The following is a 27117-nucleotide window of genomic DNA, read 5'->3' as shown; positions in this document are numbered from 1 at the left end:
GCAACCAAGCTTTAACTTCCTGACTGATGTCTTGAGATGTTGCTTCAATATATCCACATAATGTTCATTCCTTATGATGCCATCTATTTTGTGAAGTGCACCAGTCCCTCCTGCAGCAAAGCACCCCCACAACATGATGCTGCCACCACCGTGCTTCACGGTTGGGATGGTGTTCTTTGGCTTGCAAGCCTCCCTCTTTTTCCTCCAAACATAACAATGGTCATTATGGCCAAACAGTTCTATTTTTGTTTCATCAGACCAGAGGACATTTCTCCAAAAAGTACGATCTTTGTCCCCATGTGCAGTTGCAAACCGTAGTCTGGCTTTTTTATGGCGGTTTTGGAGCAGTGGCTTCTTCCTTGCTGAGCAGCCTTTCAGGTTTTGTTGATATAAGACTCTTTTTACTGTAGATATAGATACTTTTGTACCTGTTTCCTCCAGCATCTTCACAAGATCCTTTGCTGTTGTTCTGGGATTGATTTGCACTTTTCGCACCAAAGTACGTTCATCTCTAGGAGACAGAAAGTGTCTCCTTCCTGAGTGGTATGACGGCTGCGTGGTCCCGTGGTGTTTATACTTGCTTACTATCCATTCGTATTGAAAATGCATCATTATTATCCATTATTCATGAACATCCATTATCACTCTGTATCGCTTGAGACTGACTGTCTTTCACCTTGTCCACCCCTGTGTGTGTCTAATGTAGTGCTGTGTGATGAGAACCCATTGCACATCGCCTGGAGCTCCAGTGAGTGAGCTGTCTCACAGTGAGGCCCAGGCCCAACAGCCTTCACCATCCCCAGCAGCAATGTGGCTCAGGACACCGCCGGACCCGGAGACATGCAGCCCCCACTCAGTTCTACAGTAGAGCCCTATGCATGCTCAGCACTGGAACAGGCACTTAAAACATGGGTGAAATGCTTATAGTGCTCTGTTTGCATTCTGCTTGCATCACTTGCAAGGCTTTATCCATCATATGACACAATCTGTGGTTGGTATTTTGTTTTCAATATGTATTTGTCTTTGAATGATATTCAGAGAACATTCATCACTGCTCCTTCATCAGTGCAAGTATTGCAGTGAAGAAAGTTTGTAATTAAGAATTGAATATACTGCGTATGTTCATCATTTCATCAGCCGCACATGATAATGTTTTAAATTACATTTTTAGAGGATCTTCCGACAATAGACATAGATAGTGATGAGGCTGAAGATAAAGATGAGAGAGAAGGAGAAGGACAGTGTGGGGAAAATCTCTGACTGTGAGTCGGAGTCCTACGCTGAGGAACCAAAATAATCATCACCTAAACCTACGACGGTGAGTAAACTAGAGCTTTACTCAAAAAACCTTACCAATGCTATATAAAACAGCAAGACAAAATATATATAAACACATCTAGATTTTTTTTAAATCATGTTTATTTAAATAAATAAAAACGCAGACATTTCACATAGTGGTTTAAGACAAATATACTATTTTTTTTAAATCCATAATGATACACAAACAATACAGTACACAAACTTTACAGTACAGACTACAAAAATGTACAGCGGTGAATGAAGAGGCATGGCATTCTAAGTTTCAGTCATGTTCAATGACACTAGGTGGTGCTATGCACCTTCCAGTGCATTGTTTTCTTCCTTCTGCGTTTATGTAACAGTGTGACGTGCTAGATGTATCATTATCTATCCAGTTGAATCTATTTGTAAATATCCTTCCTTCACTCAGTATGAGCATAATGGTAAACATGTGCACGTGTATAGCAACATGTAATTAGTGTCATAGTGGTTTCCCGTAACACATGTTAGATGTCATCAGGGCCACATTAGGCACATTCCCCATTAGGCTATAACTGATACATTTTTGGCATATGCCCTACGCAGCTCATATCAAGACACATGTAAACAGAGATGTACACAACAACACACCACTGTTATATACCTTTAAGGCAACATGACTTTGCATTTATACATTTAAGGCAACATGATTATTTAATCTTAACATCAACAGGGTCTAGGTAATTATATTTATATGTAAGACCTTTTTAGATATTCTACCATTGGGTGGATTATTCAAAAACAAACTGACAGTCTAAGTCTGGCAGGCCAATACCAACACAGTTCAACATAGTGCACTTTCCTTTGTAGCTTAGTTGGGAGTGCATGGCTCTTGCAACACCAGGATAGTGTGTTCAATTCCCCGGACCACCTGTATGTAAAATGTATGCACGCATGACTATATGTAGCTTTGGATAAAAGCATCTGCTAAATGGCATACTGTATATTATATCTTCAGGTCATGCTCTAAATTGTCCCAGTGGTGTTGCTGAATGGAGCACTGTCTATGTAGGGAGAGGGTAGGGCACATTCCAAAATAGCAACCAGCCACTTAACCCTTTACACTCGTGGGAATTGGCCTATATGGATAGGGCTACATTGAAATGTTCCTTAAATAATAATTAAGATAAGCATATGCATAACCATGGTAGCAATTGAAAGGGAACAGTTTGGAGATAATGTGAAAATTATTAGACCAAAGGTGAGGACACAAAAGTTCACCTGACACAAGACTGAATCCAAACATTACATTGTACATTTTATGTGCATTTTACATTTACTGTACTTTTCGTCGCATTTGTTGATAACGAAATCTGAAAATACTCTGGTTACATTCAGTAACATGATAAGACTATTCCAGGAAAATGTGGGGTAGGTGCAACATAACAAATAATGTTTTTTTTAAAGTACTAAATTACAAGACAAATCATTTTACGCAATCCAAAAAACAGTCCATTATAAATCGCTATCTGGTTCAGGTGGGCATGATTTGAAAGCGTGTTCTATTGCCAACATGACTAGCTAATTTATCAAATACGATCTTACAGTGTTAGGCTTCCACAAGGCATTTCAGAGAAACATTGTAATTTTGGTGCGCATAGAAAGGAGTCTTGTGCATTCAGGTGTCTGTGGCCCGACAAATTTTCTTCACAATAAACAAAAATAGGCTAATTCTGTTCAGAACAACCCAGGTAAATTCAATTCATTGGACATGATTTGGAAAAGCTCACAACTGTCTGTATAAGGTCCCACAGTTGACAAAAACCAAGCCATGAAGTTGAAGGAATTGTCCGTAGAGCTCCGAGACAGCATTGTGTTGAGGCACAGATCTGGGGAAGGGTACCAAAACATTTCTGCAGCATTGAAGGTCCACAAGAACACAGTGGCCTCCATCATTCTTAAATGGAAGAAGTTTGGAACCACCAAGACTCTTCCTTGAGCTGGCTGCCTGACCAAACTGAGCAATCGGGGGAGAAGGTGACCAAAAACCCGATGGTCACTCTGACAGAGCTCCAGAGTTTCTCTGTGGAGATAGGAGAACCTTCCAGAAGGACAACCATCTCTGCAGCACTCCACCAATCAGGCCTTTATGGTAGAGTGGCCAAACGGAAGCCACTCCTCAGTAAAAGGCACATGACAGCCCGCCTGGAGTTTGCCAAACGGCACCTAAAGGACTCTCAGACCATGAGAAACAAGATTCTTTGATCTAATGAAACAAGACGCAAACTGGCTCTAACCAGAATAGACAGATGAGTGGGAGGCCCCGGTGCACAACTGAGCAAGAGGATAAGTACATTAGAGTGTCTAGTTTAAGAAACAGATGCCTCACAAGTCCTCAACTGGCAGCTTCATTAAATAGTACCCGCAAAACACCAGTCTTATCGTCAACAGTGAAGAGGCGACTCTGGGATGCTGGCCTGTCAGGAGGATGGATTATCTTGGCAAAGGAGAAATGCTCACTAACAGAGATGTGAACAAATTTGAGAGAAATACGCTTTTTGTCTGTATGGACAATTTCTTTTATCTTTTATTTTAGCTCATGAAACATGGGACCAACACTTTACATGTTGCATTTATATTTTTTTCAGTGTAGTTGGTTGGTTTAGTTATATACTTTGCAGTATTTTACAAAGGTGGTCATTTATTTTTCTGAGCAAAATGGAGGTGCAAAATATATTACAAGGACATCAATTGTATGTTCTGTGGTTAGTGTCAGAAAAGTGGGGAGAGAGCCTTCAATCACTGCCACTTCTGCTACCAAGTCCTGGGAAAGATGTGTAGCCAGCTTTTTGGACACTCCTGTGATGTACGGTTGAAGTCGGAAGTTTACATACACCTTAGCTAAATACATTTAAACTCAGTTATTCACAATTCCTGACATTTAAACCTAGTAAAAATTCCCTGATTTAGGTCAGTATGGATCACCATTTTATTTTAAGAATGTGAAATATCTGAATAATAGTAGAGAGAATTATTTATTTCAGTTTTTATTTATTTTATCATATTCCAAGTGGGTCAGAAGTTTACATGCACTCAATTAGTATTTGGTAGCATTGCCTTAAAATTGTTTAACTTGGCACGTTCAGGAGCCCACGCCCCCGTCCTGGCTCCCCGGCCCCACCCCGGTCACCACCCCGCGGCTCTCACCCCCTCCTCCCCCGACACCCGGCGGCGCAGGCGTGTCCGCACACCGGATAACGGTTGGGGTGAATTTTGGCCCACAGGGCTAGTGTAACTGAGTCAGGTTTGTAGGCCTCCTTGCTCGCACACGCTTTTTCAGTTCTGCCCACAAATGTTCTATAGGATTGAGGTCAGGGCTTTGTGATGGCCACTCCAATACCTTGACTTTGTTGTCCTTAAGCCATTTTGCCACAACTTTGGAAGTATGCTTGGGGTCATTGTCCATTTGGAAGACCATTTGCAACCAAGCTTTAACTTCCTGACTGATGTCTTGAGATGTTGCTTCAATATATCCACATAATGTTCATTCCTTATGATGCCATCTATTTTGTGAAGTGCACCAGTCCCTCCTGCAGCAAAGCACCCCCACAACATGATGCTGCCACCACCGTGCTTCACGGTTGGGATGGTGTTCTTTGGCTTGCAAGCCTCCCTCTTTTTCCTCCAAACATAACAATGGTCATTATGGCCAAACAGTTCTATTTTTGTTTCATCAGACCAGAGGACATTTCTCCAAAAAGTACGATCTTTGTCCCCATGTGCAGTTGCAAACCGTAGTCTGGCTTTTTTATGGCGGTTTTGGAGCAGTGGCTTCTTCCTTGCTGAGCAGCCTTTCAGGTTTTGTTGATATAAGACTCTTTTTACTGTAGATATAGATACTTTTGTACCTGTTTCCTCCAGCATCTTCACAAGATCCTTTGCTGTTGTTCTGGGATTGATTTGCACTTTTCGCACCAAAGTACGTTCATCTCTAGGAGACAGAAAGTGTCTCCTTCCTGAGTGGTATGACGGCTGCGTGGTCCCGTGGTGTTTATACTTGCTTACTATCCATTCGTATTGAAAATGCATCATTATTATCCATTATTCATGAACATCCATTATCACTCTGTATCGCTTGAGACTGACTGTCTTTCACCTTGTCCACCCCTGTGTGTGTCTAATGTAGTGCTGTGTGATGAGAACCCATTGCACATCGCCTGGAGCTCCAGTGAGTGAGCTGTCTCACAGTGAGGCCCAGGCCCAACAGCCTTCACCATCCCCAGCAGCAATGTGGCTCAGGACACCGCCGGACCCGGAGACATGCAGCCCCCACTCAGTTCTACAGTAGAGCCCTATGCATGCTCAGCACTGGAACAGGCACTTAAAACATGGGTGAAATGCTTATAGTGCTCTGTTTGCATTCTGCTTGCATCACTTGCAAGGCTTTATCCATCATATGACACAATCTGTGGTTGGTATTTTGTTTTCAATATGTATTTGTCTTTGAATGATATTCAGAGAACATTCATCACTGCTCCTTCATCAGTGCAAGTATTGCAGTGAAGAAAGTTTGTAATTAAGAATTGAATATACTGCGTATGTTCATCATTTCATCAGCCGCACATGATAATGTTTTAAATTACATTTTTAGAGGATCTTCCGACAATAGACATAGATAGTGATGAGGCTGAAGATAAAGATGAGAGAGAAGGAGAAGGACAGTGTGGGGAAAATCTCTGACTGTGAGTCGGAGTCCTACGCTGAGGAACCAAAATAATCATCACCTAAACCTACGACGGTGAGTAAACTAGAGCTTTACTCAAAAAACCTTACCAATGCTATATAAAACAGCAAGACAAAATATATATAAACACATCTAGATTTTTTTTAAATCATGTTTATTTAAATAAATAAAAACGCAGACATTTCACATAGTGGTTTAAGACAAATATACTATTTTCTTTAAATCCATAATGATACACAAACAATACAGTACACAAACTTTACAGTACAGACTACAAAAATGTACAGCGGTGAATGAAGAGGCATGGCATTCTAAGTTTCAGTCATGTTCAATGACACTAGGTGGTGCTATGCACCTTCCAGTGCATTGTTTTCTTCCTTCTGCGTTTATGTAACAGTGTGACGTGCTAGATGTATCATTATCTATCCAGTTGAATCTATTTGTAAATATCCTTCCTTCACTCAGTATGAGCATAATGGTAAACATGTGCACGTGTATAGCAACATGTAATTAGTGTCATAGTGGTTTCCCGTAACACATGTTAGATGTCATCAGGGCCACATTAGGCACATTCCCCATTAGGCTATAACTGATACATTTTTGGCATATGCCCTACGCAGCTCATATCAAGACACATGTAAACAGAGATGTACACAACAACACACCACTGTTATATACCTTTAAGGCAACATGACTTTGCATTTATACATTTAAGGCAACATGATTATTTAATCTTAACATCAACAGGGTCTAGGTAATTATATTTATATGTAAGACCTTTTTAGATATTCTACCATTGGGTGGATTATTCAAAAACAAACTGACAGTCTAAGTCTGGCAGGCCAATACCAACACAGTTCAACATAGTGCACTTTCCTTTGTAGCTTAGTTGGGAGTGCATGGCTCTTGCAACACCAGGATAGTGTGTTCAATTCCCCGGACCACCTGTATGTAAAATGTATGCACGCATGACTATATGTAGCTTTGGATAAAAGCATCTGCTAAATGGCATACTGTATATTATATCTTCAGGTCATGCTCTAAATTGTCCCAGTGGTGTTGCTGAATGGAGCACTGTCTATGTAGGGAGAGGGTAGGGCACATTCCAAAATAGCAACCAGCCACTTAACCCTTTACACTCGTGGGAATTGGCCTATATGGATAGGGCTACATTGAAATGTTCCTTAAATAATAATTAAGATAAGCATATGCATAACCATGGTAGCAATTGAAAGGGAACAGTTTGGAGATAATGTGAAAATTATTAGACCAAAGGTGAGGACACAAAAGTTCACCTGACACAAGACTGAATCCAAACATTACATTGTACATTTTATGTGCATTTTACATTTACTGTACTTTTCGTCGCATTTGTTGATAACGAAATCTGAAAATACTCTGGTTACATTCAGTAACATGATAAGACTATTCCAGGAAAATGTGGGGTAGGTGCAACATAACAAATAATGTTTTTTTTAAAGTACTAAATTACAAGACAAATCATTTTACGCAATCCAAAAAACAGTCCATTATAAATCGCTATCTGGTTCAGGTGGGCATGATTTGAAAGCGTGTTCTATTGCCAACATGACTAGCTAATTTATCAAATACGATCTTACAGTGTTAGGCTTCCACAAGGCATTTCAGAGAAACATTGTAATTTTGGTGCGCATAGAAAGGAGTCTTGTGCATTCAGGTGTCTGTGGCCCGACAAATTTTCTTCACAATAAACAAAAATAGGCTAATTCTGTTCAGAACAACCCAGGTAAATTCAATTCATTGGACATGATTTGGAAAAGCTCACAACTGTCTGTATAAGGTCCCACAGTTGACAAAAACCAAGCCATGAAGTTGAAGGAATTGTCCGTAGAGCTCCGAGACAGCATTGTGTTGAGGCACAGATCTGGGGAAGGGTACCAAAACATTTCTGCAGCATTGAAGGTCCACAAGAACACAGTGGCCTCCATCATTCTTAAATGGAAGAAGTTTGGAACCACCAAGACTCTTCCTTGAGCTGGCTGCCTGACCAAACTGAGCAATCGGGGGAGAAGGTGACCAAAAACCCGATGGTCACTCTGACAGAGCTCCAGAGTTTCTCTGTGGAGATAGGAGAACCTTCCAGAAGGACAACCATCTCTGCAGCACTCCACCAATCAGGCCTTTATGGTAGAGTGGCCAAACGGAAGCCACTCCTCAGTAAAAGGCACATGACAGCCCGCCTGGAGTTTGCCAAACGGCACCTAAAGGACTCTCAGACCATGAGAAACAAGATTCTTTGATCTAATGAAACCAAGATTGAACTCTTTGGCCTGAATGCCAAGCTTCATGTCTGGAGGAAACCTGGCATCATCCCTACAGTGAAGCATAATGGTGGCAGTATCATGCTGTAGGGAGGTTTTTCAGCAGCAGGGACTGGGAGACTAGTCAGGATCGAGGAAAAGATGAATGGAGCAAAGTACAGAGAGATCCTTGCTGAAAACCTGCTCCAGAGCGCTCAGGACCTCAGACTGGGGCGAAGGTTCACCTTCCATCTGGACAACGACCCTAAGCACACAGCCAAGACAACACAGTAGCGGCTTCGGGACAAATCTCTGAATGTACTTGAATGGCCCAGCCAGACCCCGTACTTGAACCCGATCGAACATCTCTGGAGAGACCGGAAAATAGCTGTGCAGCGACGCACCCCATCCAACTTGGTATTTGGTATTTTATTAGGATCCCCATTGGCTGTTGCAAAAGCAGCAGCTACTCTTCCTGGGGTCGCTGCACCCCTCCATATACCCCTTATATACCCCCCCTCTACTGTGGGAAGAACTGCATTCGGGTCTCATGTGCAGTCTGGCAGTGTCAATTATGCGTGTGGTTTGAATTGATGGCGACTTTGTGTAAAGTAAATAAGATAGGCTAAAGGCTTCCAACAACCTGTTTGGATAATATACTGTTTTATTTTTTTGCCAAAATGCTGCTATGCATGTTGTGTATTTTGTGAAATTGCATTAGTGTGACATTGGGGGAAAGCTTTGTAATTTCCCGGGTCTTGACATTTAATTTTGTGGGAAAATGTGAAGAATGGGCCTGGGACATGATGGTTACCGGTGTTAATCCCTAATTCATTGTTTTCTAAAGTTCCAGAATATTCTACTATTTGGCTTTGGGTATGTTCAGTTACAGTGTTGACAAGTCAAAATGTGACAAGCCTCTTGAGGGGCTCTCTGTAAGTATACTGAAGAAAATGTAAATGCAATAAATGCAATAATTTCAAAGATTTTACTGATTTACAGTTAATTTAAGGAAATCAGTCAATTGAAATAAATTCATTAAACCCTAATCTATGGATTTCACATGACTGGGAATACAGATATGCATCTGTTGATTACAGATACCTTAAATAAAAATGTAGGGGCTTGGATCAGAAAACCGTCTTGGTAAGCAAATTCAGTGTATATTTGGCCTTGTGTTTTAGGTTATTGTCCTGCTGAAAGGTGAATTTGTCTCCCAGTGTCTGTTGGATAGCAGACTGAACCAGGTTTTCCTCTAGGATTTTGCCTGTGCTTAGCTCTATTCCGTTTCTTTTTATCCTAAAAAACTCCCTAATCATTGCCGATGACAAGCACACCCATAACATGAAGCAGCCACCACCATGCTTGAATATATGAAGAGTGGTACTCAGTGAAGTGTTGTGTTGGATTTGCCCCAAACATAATACTTTGTATTCAGTACATTAAGTTGATTTCTTTACCACATTTTTTGCAGTTTTACTTTTGTGCCTTATTGCAAATAGGATGCATGTTTTGAAATATTTGTATTATGTACAGGCTTCCTTCTTTTCACTCTGTCATTTAGGTTAGTATTGTGGAGTAACTTCAATGTTGTTGATCCATCCTCAATTTTCTCCTATCACAGCCATTAAACTCTGGAACTGTTTTAAAGTCACCATTGGCCTCAAGGCCAATGAGTTAGGAAGGATGCCTGTATGGCCAACTGAGTTAGGAAGGATGCCTGTATCTTTGTAATGACTGGGTGTATTGATACACCATCCCCCACCATCCCGCAATGCCATCGGCGGTAAACCAAATAAAAATGTGATTCACATTTAAAAAATGAAATAAAAAATCTATTTATATTTTCCAACGGGGCTATACATTTGGGTGAGTACAAATTAATTTAAAAAAATCTCGCCTGAGTAGCCTCGTTTCACTGCCAAAAATAAAATGAAACCATCTAGTGTTCAGCGAAATAACAACACAATGTCAAATACAGGTAGCCTTGTCAAATAATTAACATCCAATCACATTAACCGTTATTCTCTCGCGGGAATTCCACTAACGGTCCGTATGTAGCCAAACGTAGCTGCAGCTCATGTTGGTATCTGTACTGATGGCGCAAAAGCCATGACAGGCAGTTGCTCCCGACGCCACTTGTGTCACGGCTGTTTAAAGAAGAGGACCAAGGTGCAGCGTGATGAGCGTACATTTTCTTTTAATAGTAGATGTCGCCAAACAAAACAATAAACACTACAAAAACAAACCGTGAAGTTAAAGGCTATGTGCCCTAAACAAAGTCAACTTCCCACAAAGACAGGTGGGAAAAAGGGCAGCCTAAGTATGGTTCTCAATCAGAGACCATCAGAGAATTGAGAACCACACCCGGCCAAATACAAAGAAATAGAAAACATAGAAATAAAGAAACTAGAATGCCCACCCTAGTCACACCCTGGCCTAACCAAAATAGAGAATAAAAGCCTCTCTATGGCCAGGGCGTGACAACTTGGGTACACTGCAGCATCCACGAGAGGCTCTTGCTGCCAAGGGAATGCCTGACAACTTGAAAGACGTTTTGGACACTACAGTGAAAATGGTTAACTTTGTTAAAGCAAGGCCCCTGAACTGTCGTGTATTTTCTGCACTATGCAATGATATGGGCAGCGACCATGTAATGCTTTTACAACATACAGAAGTGCGCTGGTTATCAAGGGGCAAAGTATTGACACGTTTTTTTTAATTGAGAGACGAGCTTAAAGTTTTCTTTACCGACCATAATTTTCACTTGTATGACCGCTTGCATGATGACGAGTTTCTCACACGACTGGCCTATCTGGGTGATGTTTTTTCGCGCCTGAATGATCTGAATCAAGGATTACAGGGACTCTCCACAAATATATTCAGTGTGCGGGACAGAATTGAGGCTATGATTAAGAAGTTGGAGCTCTTCTCTGTCTGCATTAACAAGGAGAACACACAGGTCTTTCCATAATTGTATGATTTTTTGTGTGCAAATGAACTCAAGCTTAAGGACAATGTCAAATGTGATATAGCGAGTGAGTTGGGTGTGCAATTATGCAGGTACTTTCCCGAAACGGATGACACAAACAACTGGATTCGTTGTCCCTTTCATGCCCTGCCTCCAGTCCACTTAACCGATATCTGAACAAAAGAGCCTCATCGAAATTGCAACAAGCGGTTCTGTGAAAATGTAATTTAATCAGAAGCCACTGCCAGATTTCTGGATTGGGCTGCGTTCAGAGTATCCTGCCTTGGCAAATCACACTGATGCCATTTGCAACCACGTACCTATGTGAGAGTGGATTCTCGGCCCTCACTAGCCTGAAAGCTAAATACAGGCACAGACTGTGTGTGTAAAATGATTTAAGATTGAGACTCTCCAATACAACCCAACATTGCAGAGTTATGTGCATCCTTTCAAGCACACCCTTCTCATTAACCCGTGGTGAGTTATTCACAATTTCCGATGAACAAATAGGTTTTATGTGTAAGATGGTTAAATAAAGAGCAAAATAATTGATTATTATATTATTATTTGTGCCCTGGTCCTATAAGAGCTCTTTGTCACTTCCCCCGAGCTGGGTTGTGACAAAAATTCACACTCATTCTTATGTTTAATAAATGTATTGTATAGTGTGTGTGTGGCAGGCTTACAATGATGTCAAAAAACAACATTTGAGAGTGCACTGACCCTGGTGCTAGAGGGGGTACGCAGCTGGAGGTTGAATGTTTGAAGGGACTATATGGGACTATGAAAAGTTTGGGAACTGCTGCTCTAAGGGATATTCAATGTCAGATTTTTTCATTTTTACCCACGAATCGGTACGAATGGGTGGCATTCTTTGCGAGGCATTGGAAAACCTCCCTGGTCTTTGTGGTTGAATCTGTGTTTGAAATTCACTGCTCGACTGAGGGACCTTACAGATAATTGTATGTGTGGGGTACAGAGATGAGGTAGTCATTAAAAATCATGTTAAACACTATTGTTGCACACTGAGTGAGTCCATGCAACTTATTATGTGACTTGTTAATCAAATGTTTATTCCTGAACTTATTTAGGCTTGCCCATAACAAAGTGGTTGAATACTTATTGACTCAAGACATTTCAGCTTTTCATTTTTAAATAATGGGTAAAAATATGTAAAAACATAATTCCACTTTTACATTATGGGTTATTGTGTGTGTGTTGGCCAGTGACACAAATCTCAATTTAAATTCAGGCTGTAACACAACAAAATGTGGAAAAAGTCAAGGGGTGTCACTACTTTCTGAAGGCACTCTATTAGTGTGAAAACTACTACTTTTGATATGAATGGATGCAGACGTAACGATGGCCATTATTTATAAACTAAAAGCGAGTGTTTCCACATCCTATTCTACTCAGTGGCTATCAGTTTCCCTTTCCTTTGAATACAGTTTGGGTCAGTAGGGTAAGAGTTAGTTGTTTTCTACTCTCTGCGGAGGATGGGATGGTTACTGCCGATAGTAAATCAAATTCAATCTAACAGGATATAGATTTTGAGATCTCAAATTCATTGTTTCATTTCAAGCTGAAACAAAACACACGGCTCGGCTGACTCACTTTATCTGTGTTTGCCATGCCAGTGTAGTGCTCTTTAATTTGTATTATTGTTCTAGAACTCTGTGGTCGGTAGATAAGAGGAGGAGCATGCATGGTGACAATGTATTTCAAGGCCAGAGAGTTAGCCACTTGCCAGATGAAGGCAAATCCACACCCAAGCCTAATCGTCCAAAGCCAAGACCTAGGTTCAAAAACAATTTGAAATAATTTCAAATAACTGTGCTTGATTGAGCTTACTGGTTGCAATGGAACCAAAAAGGTCCCAAAAGTACAAGCACCGCCCATCTGGCACTCCAGGCACTAAAGCAATCACTCAAACTATTTGAAAGAGAGAGTTCAAATAGCATTTGAACCCAGGTCCGCCGCAGCCTTTCTGCAGCCAACATGGTTAATAAGTTCATCAGTACCACATCTAGGCGGTATCAGCAGGGTTGTAAAGCAGCCTTTTACTACTGTTGGTTCAGCAACAACATGCTAGTTAGGAGGCAGGTCCTGGCCCTCATAGGTCGAGAGAGAGGGAGAGCTGTGTGAGCTGTGTACTTACTTCCAATGCATTCAGTGCAGACAGGGTAAATGAACACATGTTTTAGCACAAGCCAGGAACATCGTGTTCCTGCTCTCTGTAGCTAGTTAGAGTGTGACGTCTGCTGGCACTTCGCCTAGCAGGGCCAAGTTGATTCAAATAAGAAAGCGTGCTGCTGGGCTGCTGCTGCGTGGGCTAGGGTGGGTTGCTGACAGGGTAGGGGGCTGGTAGGCTGCACTGGGGTGGGTGGGTGGCTGACAGGGAGAGGGTTGGTAGGCTGGACTGGGGTGGGGTGGGTGGCTGACAGGGAAGGGGGCTGGTAGGCTGGGCTGGGGTGGGGTGGGGTGGGTGGCTGACAGGGAAGGGGGCTGGTAGGCTGAGCTGGGGTGGGGTGGGTGGCTGACAGGGAAGGGGGCTGGTATGCTAGTCTTGTCTGCACATGACAGGGTGGAGAGAGAGTGTCTTGGATTTTTCCACATGGGAACTTATATCCAGGTATGCTGTGTGTGCCCAACAAAACAGTAGTAAAACACAGTGTTCTGTTATTGTTAGTGTAACAGCATGTTCCTTTGTGCCCATCCTTTATAATTCCACATGAGTTCCTTAATCCTCATTGATGACAGTTTAAGAGAGGTTTTTGATCCTATTGTACATAATACTTTATACGTGATAAAATGCCACATAAAGGCATCCAAGTGTTGGATCAAATATTTGAATGAAGGAAAAGACCTGCCAAAACAATGACAGTTGGAATGAACATATTACATTGATATCATGGTATGATGTGTAAAGCTTTTAATAATAGACTAATGACAGACACTGACATCTCCAACTACCCGTCTGATGGGGAGAGAGAAGGAAAGAGCAATGACACCCTGACCCAGAGCAGACTGGAAGCTGGGGTGGTGCTGAGTGTCCTATGCAGACTGGAGGCTGGGGTTGTTGCTGAGTGTCCTATGCAGACTGGAGGCTGGGGTTGTTGCTGAGTGTCCTATGCAGACTGGAAGCTGGGGTTGTTGCTGAGTGTCCTATGCAGACTGGAAGCTGGGGTTGTTGCTGAGTGTCCTATGCAGACTGGAAGCTGGGGTTGTTGCTGAGTGTCCTATGCAGACTGGAAGCTGGGGTTGTTGCTGAGTGTCCTATGCAGACTGGAAGCTGGGGTTGTTGCTGAGTGTCCTATGCAGACTGGAAGCTGGGGTTGTTGCTGAGTGTCCTATGCAGACTGGAAGCTGGGGTTGTTGCTGAGTGTCCTATGCAGACTGGAAGCTGGGGTTGTTGCTGAGTGTCCTATGCAGACTGGAGGCTGGGGTTGTTGCTGAGTGTCCTATGCAGACTGGAAGCTGGGGTTGTTGCTGAGTGTCCTATGCAGACTGGAGGCTGGGGTTGTTGCTGAGTGTCCTATGCAGACTGGAGGCTGGGGTTGTTGCTGAGTGTCCTATGCAGACTGGAAGCTGGGGTTGTTGCTGAGTGTCCTATGCAGACTGGAAGCTGGTGTTGTTGCTGAGTGTCCTATGCAGACTGGAAGCTGGGGTTGTTGCTGAGTGTCCTATGCAGACTGGAAGCTGGGGTTGTTGTTGAGTGTTCTATGCAGACTGGATTCTGGGGTTGTTGCTGAGTGTCCTCTGAAGACCGGAGGCTGAGGTTATGGCTGAGTGTCCTCTGCAGACTGGGGAGGGAGAGGGCAGCAGATGGTCAGTCACTGACTGGGTCAGGTCCACTCAGGCAGTGCGGCAGACGCCCCAGAAACATACCAACAGGAACTCCAAGGACCCATAGGACTCCAACAAAAAGAAAAGGACATTTCAAAGGTTTGAGTGCTAAAGCCAAAATTAACATTTTACATACATACACTTAGGTTGGAGTCATTACAACTCGTTTTTCAACCACTCCACAAATTTCTTGTTAACAAACTAAGTCATTTTTCCAACAATTGTTTACAGACAGATTATTTCCCTTCTAATTCACTGTATCACAATTCCAGTGGGTCAGAAGTTGACATACACTAAGTTGACTGTGCCTTTAAACAGCTTGGAAAATTCCAGAAAATTATGTCATGGCTCTAGAAGCTTCTGTTAGGCTAATTGACATCATTTGAATCAATTGGAGGTGTACCTGTGGATATATTTCAAGGCCTACCTTCAAACTCAGTGCCTCTGTGCTTGACATCATGGGAAAAACAAAAGAAATCAGCCAAGATCTCAGAAAAAAAATTGTAGACCTCCACAAGTCTGGTTCATCCTTGGGAGCAATTTCCAAACGCCTGAAGGTACCACATTCATCTGTACAAACAATAGTACACAAGTATAAATGCCATGGGACCACGCAGCTGTCATTCCTGCTCAGGAAGGAGACGCGTTCTGTCTCCTAGAGATGAACGTACTTTGGTGCGAAAAGTGCAAATCAATCCCAGAACAACAGCAAAGGACCTTGTGAAGATGCTGGAGGAAACGGGTACAAAAGTATCTATATCCCCAGTAAAAGGAGTCTTATATCGACTTAACCTGAAAGGCCGTTCAGCAAGGAAGAAGCCACTGCTCCAAAACCACCATAAAAAAGCCAGACTACGGTTTGTAACTGCACATGTGGACAAAGATCGTACTTTTTGGAGAAATGTCCTCTGGTCTGATGAAACAAAAATAGAACTGTTTGGCCATAATGACCATTGTTATGTTTGGAGGAAAAAGAGGGAGGCTTGCAAGCCAAAGAACACCATCCCAACCGTGAAGTACGGGGGAGGCAGCATCATGTTGTGGGGGTGCTTTGCTGCAGGAGGGACTGGTGCACTTCACAAAATAGATGGCATCATGAGGTAGGAACATTATGTGGATATATTGAAGCAACATCTGAAGACATCAGTCAGGAAGTCAAAGCTTGGTTGCAAATGGGTCTTCCAAATGGACAATGACCCCAAGCATACTTCCAAAGTTGTGGCAAAATGGCTTAAGGACAACAAAGTCAAGGTACTGGAGTGGCCATCACAAAGCCCTGACCTCAATCCTATAGAACATTTGTGGGCAGAACTGAAAAAGTATGTGCGAGCAAGGAGGCCTACAAACCTGACTCAGTTACACCAGCTCTGTCATGGAGGAAGGGGACAAAATTCACCCATCTTATTGTGGGAAGCTGTATGAAGGCTACCCGAAACATTTGACCCAAGTTAAACAATTAAAGGCAAAGCTACCAAATACTAATTGAGTGTATGTAAACTTCCGACCAACTGGGAGTGTGATGAAATAAATAAAAGCTGAAATAAATAATTCTCTCTACTATTATTCTGACATTTCACATTCTTAAAATAAAGTGGTGATCCTAACTGACATAAGACAGGGCATTTTACTATGATATAATGTCAGGAATTGTGAAAAACTGAGTTTAAATGTATTTGGCTACGGTGTGTGTAAACCTCCGACTTCAACTGTATGATCTCTCTCATAATAAGCTAGATCTTGGACATTGAGAAACAATGCGAGGGAAATAATCATCATTGCATGGCACGCACACAAACATACACAACGTCTGCAGATGTTTCCAGGACGATGCTGCTGATCAAACGGCTACCTGGGTGACATCATGTCGGTGCCACATGTCACTATCATAGTTAAGACCCTTAGATAAGACATCCTTTCTCCACAGAGTATAACTACTAGCCTAGCTAACTACTTTCTTTTGAAATTCTACAGTTTCATGTACAGAATCATGTATGTGGACTTTTCACAAATCCATTTAAAGTACCTCAACCTGAATTGAGTGCTATTTATGTTCAGGATACTGAAGGTGGGGTCTGTGTGTGATGCTGTGTGTTGTTTCCTGCAGGGGCGGCCTGGCGGAGCGACTGAACAGGCTCCAGTGCAGACAGAGGTCAGCCATCAGCTTCTGGAGGCACCAGTCCATCTCTGACATTACTACTACAGCCACAGGTAATACAGACAACAAATGAACAAACAAACTGTAACCACATGTAATATAGACAAACCCCAAAATATTTTTTTACCTTTAGTATGCATGTAAAAACAAGGAAACAACAAACATACAGAAGTAAAATGAAACTGTTGTAGCCACTTGCATGATCACAGACATTGAATATTAGAGCAGCACATGAATAGAACACAGAAATTGGTTATAAGAAAAGCACAAACATTAACATTTCCATTACAAAACATAATTGTGCAGGGTGGGGAAAGAAACCTAGTGGTGCTTATGAAAGGGTCCTCATTCTTACCACACGTTCCTACATACGCTGGCTACTCTCTGTTTAGGGTTCAAAATGAACTTTGATTTTATGCTCTCTCTCAAGCGGGCATGATTTTCTGCTCTGATCTGTGGTCTCGTGAAGACTGAGGGCGCATGGAGGAAATGCTGGTTGCGGCAACAGTAAACTTGGTCGCGGCCAGTATGTAGGTGACAGGAAACGTTCTGCTTGCTGACTTGTTTTTTGTCTTTCCATGGTGTAACCGAAGCACAAGTTTGTCACTCAATGTCATTGGCTCTCAGATAATTAGGTTGAACAACTATTGTAACGTGACAGTTGATCGTGGAAAAAACAACACAAAAAACGCCCACCTTTTCCAACTCACGTTCAGTCAGTACGGATGACTTGGTTTTCTTTTGACAGAGTGAGAGAAGAACATGAATATAGATGTTCAGGTAAAGAGTTTGCACAAATTTCGCAGAGTTTTTAGCAGGGCTGGGAGTTGCCAGGGATTTCACAATACAATATTATCATGATACTTAGGTGCCGATATGATATGTATTGCGATTCTCACGATTCTATATGTATTGGGACTTCGATTTTATTGCGTTTTGATGTTCCAAACATATTGCTCACTATACAGTGCATTCAGAAAGAATTCAGACCCCTTGACTTTTACCACATTTTGTTACGTTACAGCCTTATTCTAAAATGTATTAAATACATTTTTTCCATCAATCTACACACAATACCCCATAATGACAAAGCGAAAGAGGGTTTTAGAAATGTTTGCAAATTTATAGAAAAAACTAAGACAGAAGTACCTTATTTACTTTCAGACCCTTTGCTATGAGACTCAAAATTGAGCTCAGGTGCATCCTGTTTTCATTGATCATCCTTGAGATGTTTCTACAACTTAATTGGAGTCCACCTGTGGTACATTCAATTGACTAGACATGATTTGGAAAGGCACACAACTATCTATATAAGTTCCCACAGTTGTCAGAGCAAAAACCAAGCCATGAGGTCGAAGGAATTGTCCGTAGAGCTCGGAGACAGGATTGTGTCGAGGCACAGATCTGGGGAAGGGTACCAACAAATTTCTGCAGCATTGAAGGTCCCCATTAACACAGTGTCCTCCATCATTCTTAAATGGAAGAAGTTTGGAACCACCAAGACTCTTCCTAGAGCTGGCCGCAAGGCCAAACTGAGCAATCGGGGGAGAAGGGCCTTCGTCAGGAACCAAGAACCCGATGATCACTCTGACAGAGCTCCAGAGTTTCTCTGCGGAGATGGAAGAATCTTCCAGAAGGACAACCATTTCTGCAGCACTCCACACTTTTTTGAATTTTTTTGAATGAATCCTTTATTTTACTAGGCAAATCAGTTAAGAACAAATTCTTATTTACAATGATGGCCTACCAAACCCTCCCCTAACCCGGACGATGCTGAGCCAATTGTGCTTCCCTTGGGCCTTTACGGTAGAGTGGCCAGACGGAAGCCACTCCTCAGTAAAAGGCACATGACAGCCCGCTTGGAGTTTGCCAAAAGGCACCTAAAGATGCTCAGACCATGTGAAACAAGATTCTCTGGTCTGATGAAACCAAGATTGAACTCTTTGGCCTGAATGCCAAGCGTGACGTCTGGAGGAAAACTGGCACCATCCCTGCGGTGAAGCATGGCGGTGGCAGCATCATGCTGTGGGAATGTTTTTCAGCGGCAGGGACTGGGAGACTAGTCAGGATCGAGGGAAAGATGAACAGAGCAAAGTACAGAGAGATCGTTGATGAAAACCTGCTCCAGAGTGCTCAGGACCTCAGACTGGGGCGAAGGTTCACCTTCCAACAGGACAACGACCCTAAGCACACAGCCAAGACAACGCAGTAGCGGCTTCGGGACAAGTCTCTGAATGTACTTGAATGGCCCAGCCAGACCCCGTACTTGAACCCGATCGAACATCTCTGGAGAGACCTGAAAATAGCTGTGCAGCAACGCACCCCATCCAACTTGGTATTTAGTATTTTATTAGGATCCCCATTGGCTGTTTCAAAAGCAGCAGCTACTCTTCCTGGGGTCCACACAAAGCATGAAACATGACATAATACAGGACATTAATATACAAGAACAACTCACTCAAGGACAGAACTACATAAATGTAAAAATATTTTCAAAAGGCACACATAGCCTACATATCAGTACCAATACATACACACAAACTATCTAGTTCAAATAGGGAAGAGGTCCTGCTTTATCTGTTTTTTTTAAACCAGGTTTTCTGTTCATTTGAGCAATATGAGATGGAATGGAGTTCCATGCAATAATGGTTCTATATAATCCTGTACACTTTCTTGAATTTGTTCTGGATTTGGGGACTGTGAAAAGACCTCTGGTGACATGACAGAGCTTGAGGATCTGCAGAGAAGAATGGGGGAAACTCCCCAAATACAGGTGTGCTAAGCTTGTAGCGTCATACCCAAGAAGAGTCGAGGCTGTAATCGCTGCCAAAGGTGCTTCAACAAAGTACAGAGTAAAGCGTCTGAATACTTATGTAAATGTGATATTTCTGTTTTTGTTTTTTTATACATTTGCAAAAAACAAAACAATTTTTTTTGCTTTGTCGTTATGGGGTATTTTGTGTAGATTGATGAGAGAAAAAAAAGGGTTCTGAATACTTCCTGAATGCACTGTATATCTGCTGCAGATAGACAAAAGAGAGCCTGAGAAAACGATCAGTCAAGGTAATAATAGTGCTGAAAACATTTTAGCTCACTATTTAAAAAGAAGATGGAGAACAAGCTATAGGACGACAAATACCAGAGTTTTGGCACAGGTACAGCCGAATTGCGCTAGCTAACGCTATCTATTATTAAATATTAAAAATAATATTGCGATATGTAACTGTATTGATTTTTTCCCCCCATCACTGGTTTTTAGAGTCATGTGACATCTAGTGAGTATTTGGTTTTCCTGGATCTTGCTATACTACTGTTGACACTTGTTTGCTGACTTTCTCGCGTTGTATTACGAGCAACTTCTCGTAAACAATTATACCGGCAGTTATTAGAACATGACTAGCTTGAGCTATTATAAGACCCCTGTTTGCGTTCATTCTCACAGGAATTAACTGTATGTGTGTGTCTGTCATTTATGTTATTTCTTCACACACACTTAATTAGATTGATTCATTAGTTTATTACAGAAAGAGGACTCAGTTCACTCTTTCCTGTATTCACCTGCTGTCTAATAAAGCAGGGGTTCCCAAACTTTTCCACTCGGGGCCCACCTTCCAACATTGGGGAACGGCAGAGTTGCAAAGAAAAAGTCATATCTCAGACTGGCCAATAATAATAAAATATTAAGATGGGCAAAAGAACACAGACACTGGACAGAGGGCCAGCATCCCTGAGTCGCCTCTTCACTGTTGACGTTGGGACAGGTGTTTTGTGGGTACTATTTAATTAAGTTGCTAGTTGAGGACTTGTGAGGGGTCTGTTTCTCAAACTAGACACTCTAATGTACTTGTCCTCTTACTCAGTTGTCCACCGGGGCCTCCCACTCCTCTTTCTATTCTGGTTAGAGCCAGTTTGCGCTGTCCTGTGAAAGGAGTAGTACACAGCGTTGTACGAGATCTTCAGTTTCTTGGCAATTTCTCACATGGAATAGCTTTAATTTCTCAGAACAAGAATAGACTGACAAGTTTCAGAAGAAAGTTATTTTTTCTCGACGTTTTCAGCTTGTAATCGAACCCACAAATGCTGATGCTCCAGATACTCAATCAGTCTAAAGAAGGCCAGTTTTATTCCTTCTTTAATTAGAACAACAGTTTCAGCTGTGCTAAAATAATTGCAAAAGGGTTTTCTGATGATCAATTAGCCTTTTAAAATGATAAACTTGAATTAGCTAACACAACGTGCCATTGGAACACAGGAGTGATGGTTGCTGATAATGGGCCTCTGTACGCCTATGTAGATATTCCATAAAAAATCTGCCGTTTCCAGCTACAATAGTCATTTACAACATTAACAATGTCGACACAGTATTTATGATCAATTTTATGTTATTTACAAGGTTACAAGGACATTTCTAAGTAACCCCAAACTTTTGAATGGTAGTGTACTTTATTCATTCACAACATCTCTCGCCATAAGAGATATTACATCACGAGTGACACTGACAGTGAAACTGTTATGAATTGATTTTTCTGATTCAGAAATTGGAATTGCTATTCCTCAGTTGAAAACTGAATTGACCCCAACCCTGCAATACAAGGTGCCCCACACAGACACTGACACCATCTGTGCTGTTCTTGTCCTTTCTCCATTGCCTGGAATTCTGGAGGTCCTGACAGTCCAGGTGGAGACCTGCATGCAGCTGGCCCTGTGTGAGCAGCACTACCCCCCTGCTACGGACCACCGCAGACCCCCTCTCACCACCAGAGCTAACCAGAACCACTCCCCCTGCTACGGACCACCGCAGACCCCCTCTCACCACCAGAGCTAACCAGAACCACTCCCCCACTACGGACCACCACAGACCCCCTCTCACCACCAGAGCTAACCAGAACCACTCCCCCACTACAGACCACAACAGACCCCCTCTCACCACCAGAGCTAACCAAAACCACTCCCCCACTACGGACCACCACAGACCCCCTCTCACCACCAGAGCTAACCAGAACCACTCCCCCACTACGGACCACCACAGACCCCCTCTCACCACAAGAGCTAACCAGAACCACTCCCCTACTACAAACCACAACAGACCCCCTCTCACCACCAGAGCTAACCAGAACCACTCCCCCACTACGGACCACCACAGACCCCCTCTCACCACCAGAGCTAACCAGAACCACTCCCCCACTACAAACCACAACAGACCCCCTCTCACCACCAGAGCTAACCAGAACCACTCCCCCACTACGGACCACCACAGACCCCCTCTCACCACCAGAGCTAACCAGAACCACTCCCCCACTACAGACCACAACAGACCCCCTCTCACCACCAGAGCTAACTAGAACCACTCCCCCACTACAGACCACAACAGATCCCCTCTCACCACCAGAGCTAACCAGAACCACTCCCCCACTACGGACCACCACAGACCCCCTCTCACCACCAGAGCTAACCAGAACCACTCCCCCACTACAGACCACAACAGACCCCCTCTCACCACCAGAGCTAACCAGAATCACTCCTCCACTACGGACCACCACAGACCCCCTCTCACCACCAGAGCTAACCAGAACCACTCCCCCACTACAGACCACAACAGACCCCCTCTCACCACCAGAGCTAACCAGAACCACTCCCCCACTACAGACCACAACAGACCCCCTCTCACCACCAGAGCTAACCAGAACCACTCCCCCACTACGGACCACCACAGACACCCTCTCACCACCAGAGCTAACCAGAACTACTCCCCCACTACGGACCACCACAGACCCCCTCTCACCACCAGAGCTAACCAGAACCACTCCCCCACTACAGACCACAACAGACCCCCTCTCACCACCAGAGCTAACCAGAACCACTCCCCCACTACGGACCACCACAGACTCCCTCCCTCCACCTTCACCACTCCCAGCAGCAGAGCCCGGGTCCTGGTACTGTTTATTAAGGAGACTGCTGCCCAGCTCATGCCTGAACCTAGAGACATCATCGATGTGTACCCACCATGGTGAGAGTGCACCAGTCTGCAGTAGTTACTGTATTGGTAATGCACAGCTATGGTGTCATGTTATAATTTTAATGGCACGGGAAATGCCAGAGTCATTATGTCATCTATCATCGAGCACGTATCCTCCTCATGCAGTAAAGCTATGGTCATATCTCACGTTGAACCCAGTTTATATGTTTTTATATAGGCCTACCAGTACTTTTCTGTTTTAAAATGTGTTGTAACGGGAAGCACTATTCGGCTAGTGAGAGGCCCAATAACCCTCTGGTGTGGTGCAGTAGTGTTATACACACAGAGTAATTGGGGGGTGTGAGGTTGTTTTGGAACAGGAGAAAGGCAGAGGCTGGTTCCAGCTGTTGAGGGTTTACTTTGGGAGTCCAGCGGTCAGCTCTGGAATATCCAGGCTGGGGCCTGGCCTGGCGGAAGCCCAGGGGCCTACTGTCAGCTCTGGAATATCCAGGCTGGGGACTGGCCTGGCGGAAGCCCAGGGGCCTACTCTAAGCTCTGACGTCACCAGCTGCTCCAGGGAATGATGCTTCACATTCCTCTTCCTGGCAGTAGAGTAGTTAGGTCATTTCCAGCAAGCCGGCCTGGGAAAAAACACACTGGGATTATTTTCTGGAGCGTTTGGGAACAATGTGGAAGAAGCCAAAAGGACCGGATTAAAAACACATGCTGCTCTGCTGCACACACACACACGAATGTGCGCACATGCACACACACACACACACACACACACACACACACACACACACACACACACACACACACACACACACACACACACACACACACACACACACACACACACACACACACACTGTGTAATGTACTGTAGAGAACAGTAGTCTCCCGCTGACTGTTATTGAAAGCAAAATAATTTCAGCATTTATAAACAAGTTCATTTATTTATTTGAATGCTCTTTCTACTCATTGTCCTTGCCATTGTCCTATTTTGTAAATTAAAATATAGGCCTACAAATTTTCCTTAAATACCCCCCCCCCCCCCCCCCCCCCAACTTTACTCAAAATATCCTATTGGCTGTTTGCAGAAAGAAATAGAGATTTTTAGAACGTCCAAAAGGGGAAAACGCACGTAATTCATAGAATCCTCGATGCTGGTTAAATTTATTTTTCTTATCTACCAGCTTCCTGTGTGACATGTGAATGGTTCCCACCCCCATACTCCTTCACTGATTGGGCCCCTCCATCCGCCTAGCCGCCTACCACTCCTTGTGAAACAGTGGAGCGGAAATACCTGCCAGCATTATTCACCTTTGCTCTGACGACAGCAGCCACTCCTTAACCTAACTACCTGTCTGATGACACATGTACTAGTTCCCAACAGTCACCTGCACTGTGCAGGGTAACACTTCCTGTACTGTTGTTCCTCCAAGAAAGCCTTTATCACTGATAGTTGAGAGATTTAGGTACAGATTCAATTTACAATATGGAGTCTTTGAAACCTTGATACTGACACTGATTGAGTGTGATGAGGCACCCTATATACCCTTTATATTAAGAGGGTTTATTAACATTGAGAAACCTTAGGCTAAACTATAACTAAAACATTGCACGTGTGTAGCTAGAGTGTGTGCTGCACTCGTTCACTTCTGGCCAACATCTCAAACATTAGTCTATTCTTGATCATTTCCTGATGATTCGACACAACAGAAATGTACACCTTTTGAATAGCAGATAACATATTATTATTTTTTAAGTGAACTCGATTACATGAAATTGCTCATTTGTTATATTGACAGCAACTGTAACCTAAATTTTTATGAAGTGTGATTAATTATCCTGCCTCCTCTATCATATCACCAGTCAGAGGCAGGCTGGAACATGTAGGCCTAGCTGGATCCACAGAGCCTGTGGTTGTCTCTGAGTCAACTATAAGCCATGTTGTTATTACCTGTGCCACATCCCCCAAAAATATTGAGTCAGAACATTGCCTTATCCACATAATAGAGAGGATGCGATCTAAATAAGATTGCTTGTTTTTAAAGGCTGGATATTTCTTGGTAATATTGACGTTCAGGAAAGCTTAAAGTGAATCTCCTCTACGAGCTGTAATGCTTGACTGTTGATTTAAAAAAAGTTTATTCTCTCAGTATTTTATTAATATGAGCATTTGTTCTCCTGGTAAAAAAGCAAGACCACATGTTTCTCCATGATTAGCCTCCCCAAAAAATATAATAATTTAATTTCACTGCAGCTATCATTGCACCTATGGTGCATTTGGAAAGTATTCAGACCCTGTAACGCTCGTCGTTAGGTGGAAGAGAGGAGGACCAAATCGCAGCGTGGTACGTTTCCATATTTATTGGAACACTTTATAAACACGAACAAAACAATAAACAGAATGAAACCAACGACGCTACAGACCTGAACATGAGAACCTAGTGAAAACAAAGAACGCAATGAACAGGAACAATCACCCACAAACAAACAGTGAACACAGCCTACCTAAATATGGTTCCCAATCAGAGACAACGTAATACACCTGCCTCTGATTGAGAACCATATCAAGCCAATCAGACACACCTAAACCAATGAAACACAAAACATAGAATATACCCACCCAGCTCACGTCCTGACCAACTAAACAAAGACTAAACAAACGAAATAAGGTCAGGATCGTGACAGACCCCTTGACCTTTTCCACATTTTGTTACGTTATAGCCTTATCCTAAAATTGATTAAATGAGTTGTTTTCCTCATCAATCTACACACAAAACCCCATAACGACAAAGTGAAAAAAGGTTTTTAGAAATGTTGGCAAATGTATTAAACAATAAAAACAGAAATACCTTATTTACATAAGTATTCAGACCCTTTGCTATGAGACTCGAAATTGAGCTCAGATGCATCCTGTTTCCATTGATCACCCTTGAGATGTTTCTACAACTTGATTGGAGTCCACCTGTGGTAAATTAAATTGATTGGACATGATTTGGAAAGGCACACACCTGTCTATATAAGGTGTCAGAGCAAAAACCAAGCCATGAGGTCGAAGGAATTGTCCTTAGAGCTCCGAGACAGGATTGTGTCGAATTGTATCGAAAAAATGTCTGCAGCATTGAAGATCCCCAAGAACACAGTGGCCTCCATCATTCTTAAATGGGAGCCGTTTGGAACCACCAAGACTCTTCCTAGAGCTGGCCGCCCGGCCAAACTGACAGAGCTCCAGTGTTCCTCTGTGGAGATTGGAGAACCTTCCAGATGGACAACCATCTCTGCAGAACTCCACCAATCAGGCTTTTATGGTAGAGTGGCCAGATGGAAGCCACTCTTCAGTAAAAGGCACATGACAGCCAGCTTGGAGTTTGCCAAACGGCACCTAAAGGACTCTCAGACCATGAGAAACAATATTCTCTGATCTGATGAAACCAAGATTGAACTCTTTGGCCTGAATGCCATGTGTCACGTCTGGAGGAAACCTGGCACCATCCCTATGGTGAAGCATGGTGGTGGCAGCATCATGCCGTGGGAATGTTTTTCAGCGGCAGGGACTGGGAGACTAGTCAGGATCGAGGGAAAGATGAACAGAGCAAAGCACAAGAGCGATCCTTGATGAAAACAGAATCAGGTTCACCTTCCAACTGGACAACTAAGCACACAGCCAAGACAACGCAGGAGTGGCTTCAGGACGAGTCTCTGAATGTCCTTGAGTGGCCCAGACAGAGCCCGGACTTGAACCCGATCGAACATCTCTGGAGAGACCTGAAAATAGCTGTGCAGCGAGGCTCCCCATCCAACCTGACAGAGCTTGAGAGGATCTGCAGAGAAGAATGGGAGAAACTTCCCAAATACTTGTGTGCCAAGCTTGTAGCG

General features: G+C 43.0%; 1 pseudogene; it reads left to right on the top strand.

Moving 5' to 3' along the window:
* Positions 1-14099: 14099 nt before the first annotated feature.
* Positions 14100-27117, top strand: part of LOC139551245 (nuclear pore complex-interacting protein family member B11-like) — a 43834-nt pseudogene continuing 30816 nt past the window's right edge.

This window comes from Salvelinus alpinus, chromosome 23, assembly GCF_045679555.1.
Source record: "Salvelinus alpinus chromosome 23, SLU_Salpinus.1, whole genome shotgun sequence".
NCBI classification, from domain to species: domain Eukaryota; kingdom Metazoa; phylum Chordata; class Actinopteri; order Salmoniformes; family Salmonidae; genus Salvelinus; species Salvelinus alpinus.
The sequence above is the reverse complement of the archived record's forward strand: the minus strand, read 5'-3'. Positions and strand labels throughout refer to the sequence as shown.